Source organism: Theobroma umbraticum, unplaced genomic scaffold (assembly GCF_002168275.2).
Source record: "Theobroma umbraticum cultivar Fairchild unplaced genomic scaffold, ASM216827v3 scaffold_56.0, whole genome shotgun sequence".
NCBI classification, from domain to species: Eukaryota; Viridiplantae; Streptophyta; class Magnoliopsida; order Malvales; family Malvaceae; genus Theobroma; species Theobroma umbraticum.
In genome coordinates this window covers 4,851,007-4,861,124 of record NW_018397256.1, presented here as the reverse complement: position 1 = coordinate 4,861,124, position 10,118 = coordinate 4,851,007, and positions in this window count along the sequence as shown.

Sequence of the window (10,118 nt, the reverse complement as noted above, 5' to 3'; positions counted from 1 at the left end):
AAATCTTAAGTTAAAAAAAATATTGAAAATCATTTTTTATTAAATAATATAAAAAATAAATCACTAATAAAATTTCACTTAAAATTATTTAGGCATGACAATTAAAAAAGTCTTTCAACTATTTAAAAAAAATTAAAATAAGTCATTGATTTTTTTTTACATTCAATCAAGTTCTTATATTTTTTATCTTATTTAAATCAAGTGGACTTTTATATCTAATGCTTGATTAAGTGTCATAGTTAAAATGTTACTTGTTATTTTTTATACTATGCAACGTTGACGTTGCACGCTAACATGCTATAGTAGATAATAAAATAACTATATGATTTTTTCACTTTTCCTATTAGTGTTACCTGGATATAAAATGACAAGTTACATTTTAATTAATATCAATTAGTCAGCCATTAATTATAAAAGCTTAATTGGTCTAAAATAAAAATATAAGAATTTGATTAAATGTAACAAAAGAATAAAGATTTTTTTTTGAATTTTTTTTAAATAATTCAAAAAAAAATTTAAACATTCTGATAATTATTTACTACTCAAACAAACAATCTTCCAAATTAAACTAATATGTGATTGATAAGGGAAATGCAGTTTAAGTATAAATTTTAAGTTAGAATATTAACGTTCTTTATATTCCTCCATATAACAGAAAGATTTTGGCTTGTTGGGTTTTGTTCTTTATTAAATTGGACACAAGCATCTTTGAAACATGTCAATATTTGAGTAAAGAATGAGCACTAACTATTTTCCCTTTTAATGGAAAAACCACGACTATATATCTAAACAAATTAAGTGATTTTTTATTACTTTATTCACATTAAAAAGTACTAATGAAGCTTAAGATTACTACCAGCAATTAAGCTAAAGGTTTCTTATGCTCCCATTGATATAAGTTTTTGATAACATATATTTTATAGTCCAAATGCTCCAAATATTGCTATTTGCGAAAAAGGGTTATTAGTAAATTAAGGATGTCAATGAATATCTTGTAATTGAGTATTTTATATTACTCAACTTGATTACATGAAATTAAGATATTCTATAATCAATTTGTGATAACATTCGAGTAGTAAAACTATCATAAATCATAAGCTCGGTAGTGTTTGGGTAGTGGTCTTAAGTTACCCATTACCCAAACATGATTATAAATAATAATTCTTTAATATTAAATTTTAGTATATATATATATAAATTTTTTATAATAAATGTAATACGTACTAAAATTTATTAATTATTTTAAACATAATTTTAAATTTTAATTTACTTTTACGTATTAACTTTAATTTATTAAGTTTTAATTTTTATTAATAATATTCAAAAAAAATGATTTTAAATTTATTTTAATTAAATATTTAATGGATAAATTTAAAATATTGAGTAATAATTTTAAAATTTAATCAAATATTTATAAAATTCTAATACCCTGTCAATTAAAATTTAAAATGAGATATATCTAAAATAACAAATGCCCTACCTATGAACATCTTTAAATATAACTCTATTATTCAATGTACCCTTCATCAAAAAGTAGTTTTTTAAACTCAATTCAAAACTATTTTAAATTGACAGTGGAAAAAAAAAACTCTTGTATTTATTGCAATTTTGGATTAATTTATTCAATACTCATACAATTCAACTCAATCTCTCACAAAATGACATACAAAGAGTAATAAATAATAAATTTATAAATATTTAATATTTATGAGTAATAAAATCATTGAAATAACAGCACAACAATTTTCCCTTTCACAACAAGCAAAATCAGGATCAATTAGTATTTGGACACCCTGGCCATTGGAAATGCGTGGCTCCTTTTAACCGGGTCTAAACCTCTATCAAATAGTATTATTCCACGTGTCAAACCTGACTGAATCAAGCATAGTGCGTAGATGAGCAATGTAACAGTGGCTACAATGGGTTTAATAGCGCAAAAGTTTGAGTGGAATCCCACACGCAGACGCACACGCTCTCATATCAGGTGGGGGCCAGGGACACGTGCTCCCAATCATAAGGTGACAGATGGCACAAGTTCCAAAACGATCTGTCATGCAAAATTCTTGTCTAATAGTTCTTATTTAAGTTTGTCTTGTAGTAATAATTAATTTAGAACAAAGGTGGCGGCCTCCCTCTTGCAATCTTTTCTTCAATGGAATTTGAATCTACATTTACTCGTTTTGGTTTGGATCAACATCTTCCTTCACAATTACACGACCTTTACTTTTGTTTTTTCCAATGAAAATGACTTCACCAAGCATGCTGCTTTTTATCTATCAAACCTCCCGAGAATATAAAGAGAAAGAAGAATATGACAAGAGCCAACTATTAAATTAAATGTTTAATTTTAATATTAAAATTAAAAACAACCATGCTCTGAAATCTGAAATCTCAAAGCACTTGCAGTCCAAGAGTATGATTCAATTAAATGTTTACATATTCCTTACTAGTCAATTATTGAATTTACATATTCCTTACTAGTCAATTATTGAATTTATGTTGTTTAATACCAAAATATAGGTGGTAATGTTGTGTAATGCAAAATGAAAATTCATAAACTATAGGGAACTTAAGATCAACAGATTACAACTAATCTTGTCGTAACGTACGGATCTGGGAATCCGACCATTCGATGTAAAAAGCTTAAGAGTCGCAATCAATCTTTTTTTTTATCTAGGTGAGATTGGTCACCTATTGACTTTATCCTAATCGACGAGGTCCTAAATTGAACTAATTTGTTATTTTAAGAGTTGGGTTCAATAGTACGGTTACACACGAAAAAAGATTAGCATCATGTGATGCTTATTTCACGAACGGTATCACGTAATTATAGGTCATCACATTGGAGCGTTAATCCTTAAATTTATTTCATTGTGTTCCCTTAATTATTATTTATTTATATTATCTTTTATTTTAATAACAAATTAAAATATTTTATTTAGTTTTACAAGTGTGATGTGCACATGATGCAATTATAAAATATATGGTATAAAATCTAAATAATGTTGGACAAAAACCTTTTATTGAGGATATTTTTCGGATTAGCCCATCATATTGGTTGGATCCGGAGATATTCTCTTACTTATGGAATTATTCAAAAAACTCGTTTTCGCAAGTTTAACGAATAAATCTCATCATCGGAGTAATCATTTACGTATTTTAAAAATAATATTTTTGTGAATGCGAACCTATTACGAGCAGAAGTCTTTTATTAAAGATATTGTTCAGGCTCTCCCATTATACTGGTGGAACTCGAAGGTATCTTTTCACTTAGAAAATTTTTCAAAGAAACTCACCTTCGCAAGATTCTTCAGAAAGTCTTATCATCGGGGCTTATACTCGTGTATAGAATATGTTTACACGTTATGGCATTTATAGTGCAGTGATGATGTGCAACGTGCCTAAATAATTTCAATATTCGTTCTTAAATATCCAGTAACTCCCTTGTACGTGAAGGCTATTTCTTTCATCCAATATTTTATTTTAGAATTATTATTATTTATGCCTATACTTCTTATAATTCAAATTTTTTTATTTTTTTATAAATCTATTTTTTATGATTATATACATTTGCTTTCTATATTTTAGTTATATTTCATCATTATTATGAGTTTACTATCTTCCAAAATTTTATTTTTTTAACTATTTATTCATCATTAAGAATATTATCATTTTTTCCATAGTCTTATATATTTTAAGACTAAACCTTTCATTTATTCCCTTTTGTATTTATTATTATTATATTCATCATTTTAATTATTTCATTGTTTCTTTTTGTTTATATGCTTTTATTTGATTAAGTTAAAAGGTTTTTCATTTGCTTAGAATCAATAAACACCGAGACTCGAAATTAAAACATGCTCATCGTACTAGTGAGGTTTTAATCGAAATCCTGAACCTAGAAAAGTTTATTTGGAATTGCAACTTCTCGCATTCCAAATAAACATTTCATTATCGGTATGGATCTTAAAACAATCATTATATTTTTATATTTATAATTTTATACTACATATACTTATATATATATAAATTTGTATTCCTAAGTATTTTATTTCTACTTATTTTATTTATGATTAAACATACATATTTTCTTTCTCTTCTATTTCCTTTTCATTTATAAAAGTCTATTCTATTTTTTTTTGAATAGATATTTTCTATTTAAGTCTCTTTTTACTTTATTTTATTTTGACTTTTTACTAAATATTTTTATTATTATTTTTTAATATTTTTATCTTAACTAAATCTATCGCCATGATTATATTTTATCCAAATGTTCACTTCCTATTTATATATATCTTATATTTTTTATATAAATAAATATTCTTCTAAGTTTAAGTTCTTTTTATCGTTAAACATATTTAACACACTATATTTTCCTGCTATTATTATTAATTTTATAGCTTTTTGTTTTTTTTTCTGACCCTAAAATATCATCTAAAAATTTTTAATATATTATACTAAAATAATTTAAATTAATCCTATATCATCAAATGATACATTTTTAATTAAATGAAATGGGCTAGACTCAAAAAACCCAAGCCACAACAAATCCAATAAAGGAAAGGAAAAAGGGTTTTACCTTATCGGGCTAGGAGTAGCCTAAGTTATTGTCTTGTGAAAAGGACCCAAGCTACTGTAGCCCACCAAGCCCTTCCTGTGAGACGCACCATTTGAAGACCCAAAGAGGTGGTCTCACGCGATGTAAAACAGCACCGTTTTGAGCTTCTCTTCAAACCCTAAAAGCTTTGGCCAAAACGATGCTGTTTAGTGCTCCCAACCTTAGGTGCTTAAATGTTATTTTCTTCTTTTCTCCTCGTTTCTCTTCTTTGTTGTCTCTCTCTACCCGATTTCTTCTCCTTTTTCTCTAAACTCAAAAGCCTTTCTTCCCTTTCTTGTCTGAAGCCTCACCACATTTTTCTATCTCTCTTATTGCTCCCTTTTCTCCTTATCGACGACTGAAAGATCGAAAACAAAACCCTTACATCTCTTCGGCTTCCCCATCCTACTTCACACCATCCCCACCATATCACTCTCGATTTCCTCTTTGCTTTTTTGGTTCTTATATCTTAGGCTTCTCTTTTTCTTTTTTTGGCTTTGATTGTAGTTTTCAATTACTAGTAAACTATGAAACTTTAAGTTTTTTGGTTTTTAAGGTTTTTTGAAATTTAGTTTTCTTTTTTTGGAGAATCTGCCTAAGGTTTTCTTTGTCACTACCTATATTTTTTAGAAAAAGGTAGCTTTATAGCTAGCTTCCTTAGGTGCTGGTTGTGCCATCTAGGCTCCCTAACACCATGAGATGCCTTGCCAGATGCAAATTTCTTGCATCTGGCAAAGAGTTGGTACTAGCAAGTGTGCAAAATGTACCCTTACTGTGCTAGCCATGCCCAACTGGTTCGTCAATTTTATTTTTCATTTTCTCTCTTTTTTTTCTTTGGTTTTTAGATTGTTCTTTGTCTTGATTAACTTTAATCCAAACTGACTAATTTTGATTCTATTTACTTTTTTTGCTCCATTTACTATAAATTTAGCCACATTGGGCTTGTTTCTGCTAACAAGCTTAGGCATATTGCAAGCCTAGCAAAGTCCAAAGTTGTTGAAGACCAAGAAAATTCAAGTTTAAATTTACGCTTGATATTAATTTTTAATAAAAAAATAAATAACATTGAGACAAATATAATCAAAATAAAAATAAAAATAAAATAAATAATAAAAAAAATATAAAAATAGTGTCTACAAATTCTAAATCCAATGCATGAAACAAAATAAGCAAACAAGAATATGCATAAGAAGTTACACATAAATATAAAATGTGAAAAGGGAAAACGTCTTCTCAAAAGGAATTTGATATTTTTCTTTGCTATTTTAACAAGTTTGGAAGGTATTTTAGACTTTTAGGCATAAATATCATATATTTTAATAGTTTGGATAACAAGTAGGGGCGTTTTCGATTTTTCATTTGAAACACAAGGGTGTTTTTGGGGTTTTGCTCTTCTTCTTTCTCTGAAAGCTTCCATCATCTTCTTTTCCTTCCTTCCTTATTTTTTTTTTTTTCATTTTTCCATTCTCTAGAAACTTCCTAAATATTCTCTTCTTTTACTTGCTTCTTAATCTCCCCTCCTCTCTCATTGATGAACTCTACAATTTTGTTCTTCAACATATTACTTTGGTTTTGGATATTAAGTACTTAGATGTATATTTAATGGATCCTCCTTTTGTTAATTTTCACTATCTTAATTTTTTAAATTATTTTTTATTGCAGAAATCTAGATGTTTCTTGCCTATTCGTCTGAATGTAGAAAACAATATACTGAACTTTTCAAAGTTGCTTTTTTGTTTCGTCTTAGCTCTCTCGCTGGCACTAAACAAAACAACAAGAAGAGAAGATGAATGCTTCAATTATTGGTAAGACATCTTCTTTCTTTGTGGCTTTTTGTCCTTTTTTTTCTTTTTTGTTTATTTTGGGTCCTTTGTTGATTAACATGAAAAAGAATGAGTTTTGGTAGAAGATTCGTTGCAAGGAGATTTTCTAAAAGTGATAGAAATGTGTTTGGAGCATAGGTTATGAAATGTATTGCCCTTAACAGTGGTGGTAACTCTCTCTCTTTTCCTCCATCTCTTCTACTTTTTAATTTGTTAAAAAGAATGCAACTATGAATACAATTTTGTTTAAACAATATTTTCTTATTTTCTCTATTTTTATTGTATTTTTTTGTCATTTTATAATATGTTTTTGGTATTTAAGTTGATAAGTTTATTTATTTTTGAGTGCGGTAAATGCAAATAATATTGAGTTAACAATATTGTGTTTTTTCTTAGAGAATTGCTACCTTTTCTCTTTCTATATTTTCTACCAACATAAACAAATGGTTATGATAGCTATTGCAGGATTTCTAGCTTTAAGATATTTTTGTCATAATCTAATTTCGGGCCATGACTAGTGCAAGGGCCCAATAGGCAAAGCCACTAAGCCTAAACAAACCTTATAATCATATCTATATAAGATGCATTAATACACATCTCATATAGCAAAATTCCATCAAATTCATATATTATTTATATCCAAACACCTAACATGCCTTAACTCAATATTATAACATCAAGTGCTATTGTTATCTCTATACATTTTCCATCATAAGTATTTAACAAGTTGTCATCGAGTGACTACATCAACACTACTAGACTTCTATCAAGTATAAGATAAAACATGACAGGACAACTGAGTGACACAGGTTGATGAGGCATAGTGAATGACATAGTAACACTGACCATGATATTGGATAAGGGTAGAACTATTCCGTTACGATCCAACTAACTCTTGTTTTGAAACTAGAAACATGAATTTTAAAAAGGACGAAAAATGAGCATTAACAAGAGTCTATTTTAGTTTGAAACCATGCAATTTTATTTGAAAACATAAAACTATGCATACACGTACTCAAAATCCATCCTATCTTATTTATAAAATGTTGATATAATTATATTCCTCATGTTTCTGTTGCCTGTTGACTTTTTTATGGATTTATGGATTTTGCTCCTTTTGCTATGTTGTTTCTCTTTGGGCTGCATTTCCTTTTTTTAATTGCTTCTTGACTTTTTCTTTGGGTTGTTTAAATTTTTGAGTCGGCATTCCTTGTCCTTCTTTCTTTTTTTTCATGACTCTGTTTCTCTTTTTCAAGAGATTGTTTTTCCTTATGATCAATGAAATCTCATTTAATTTTTTTTTAAAAAAAATTATATTCCAAAAAACCAAAGTCCCTATATTTTAAATCACATGAAAAATAACCATTTTTATTGAAAATATGAGATAAGTATTGATACACAAGAAACTAGTCTTGAGACTTCATTCAACATTGTGCTTTTCTTATTTCAAAACTTTACCACACCTAATCTAGTCACACAATTTTCACAAAATCTAAATTCCAACACATTCATATAACTTTAAAGAAGTAAAAACCTTATAACAATATATATTAAATAGTCCAAGCATCGTTATCAAAATTTAATACACTATTGGAGTAACTTAAGAAGCATAAAATACAAATATATCACACATGGGGGGTAGCCAATCCATATAATTAGTGCACTTTCGCCTACTAGTCCTCCGACCACAAGGCCAGTGTTATTTATCCCACTTCCCCTCACTAGCTAGGGTGGTCTTATTGTGCGCAATAGTTAGCAAAACTATTGTTATCCTAAGTCTTTACTTAAGTGCTACACATTGAAAACATTTTACATTATCTTTATAACTCATTTCATTTTCTAAAAGAGTTTCATGTCCAACATGTATTAAAAAGAATATAGTCATGCCACACATACTATTTCATAAAACAAGTTACTCATAGAAACTATACATGCTTACAACACTTAATAGTTTTCAAACAAGTTAATAACATTACCAATTGAGACATAGTTAAAGGCAAAACATACAATATGAAGAGCTTATTTTCCATGCACATTTTTGAAAGCATTGAGCATAACATAATCAAACATTGCACGACATTTTAAAAACAATTTGAATGCATGTACCTTACCTTATATGTCACCAAATCAAGGCTAAGCCACTTAACCAAGCTCGTCTAGTTAGTTGATCTTGGAGTTTCAAGTAAGCCTAACACATACAACCAACACAATAAAGGAATATATTATTTACTTCAAGACTAGAGATTTAGCTAAATTATTTAACAACCTCTAACAATCTTTCCTCTAGGTTTTAAGTTCTTCTTTTTCTACCTTCATATTTTCACGTCTGTTTCAACAACTTAGGTTTTCCTTGAAAATTTTCTTTCACATACATTCTTTCAGGTTAGAGAAAATATAATTTATCACTTTTAACATTTTCCATGTAATCCATCCTTAGAACTAAGTTCTCTCCAATATCCGTCTCAAAACCCATACCCATTTAATCACTTGAATATTTTTGAAAGTCTTACCATGGTGAGATTGAAAATAAAAAAATTGAAATCAACTCCTAACAAAATAATAAACACAAGAAACTTGGATTTAGAAAAAATGATCTTGAATATTAAACCCTTGATTAATAATATTTAGAGGTTTAATTTCTCACCGTAATTTAACTTTGAGATTAAAGAACACATGCTCATAGTTTTTGACAAGTAAAAACGGACAAGAGAGAAAGAGGAAAACTGAGATGGTATGATATAACAAGAAAAATGAAGAACAAAGTAGAAAAATGTAAAACTTTGAAAAGGACAAGGGAGGTTCGACCAATGTGTCGAAATGAGAAGAAAATGAAAAGTGTGGAGGGCCACCCAATATGAGAAAAATAAAAAGAAAGGCAAAAAAGCTTTGAATTATTTTACTTTCTAAAAAAAGGTCAACAATTCCTTACAAATTTTACTTATATCAAAATAATACATTGTTTTACTTTCATCAAAATAAAATAATATATTATTTGTATTATTTTGATACAAAGTTCAACCTTGTCATAGACAAAAAGGAAAGAGCAATTTCTTGAGGCTTCTAAAAGCTTATCTAGATAATAGTTTCTTTCAAATAATATCTTAGATGTACAATATTTGATAAAAAAATAAAAAAATAACCGTTTTACCCTTAGGTTTAATTTTTATTTATTTATTTATTTATTTATTTTATTTGAAAATTTAGAATTTCACATATTTTTTGCATTACAAGTTGTGGTATGGACAACACTATTAAGATTTGGTCAATCCAAGATATGATACTCATCACATATTTATTTCTTAATCTTTAATGGTTGTTGTTCTGTTTAGTGGCAACAAACGAATTTCTTTATTGATGGCTGATTTCAGATATTATCAAAGATGATCGTGGAATAGAAAAATGAGCTACAATTTAATGGTTTGAGATAGAGTTATCAGTATTTAAGAACCTATAACAGTTTATATGTATTAGTTACATTTAACTACTTGTTGGTAAATGAGCTTTTCTTGTTTAGCGTTTCTCCTATGATTTTTGTTTCATCCTTAAAGAGGTTTAAAATAACTTATATAGGTCACAAGAACAACACAAGTAAAGATGTTACTTGCAAAATTGAAATCAACAAATGAGAATTAGAATACTGTTCAAGCTGTTTTAGGTACAGATAAATTTAACTCTTTAATTTGATGAAGAAATTACTC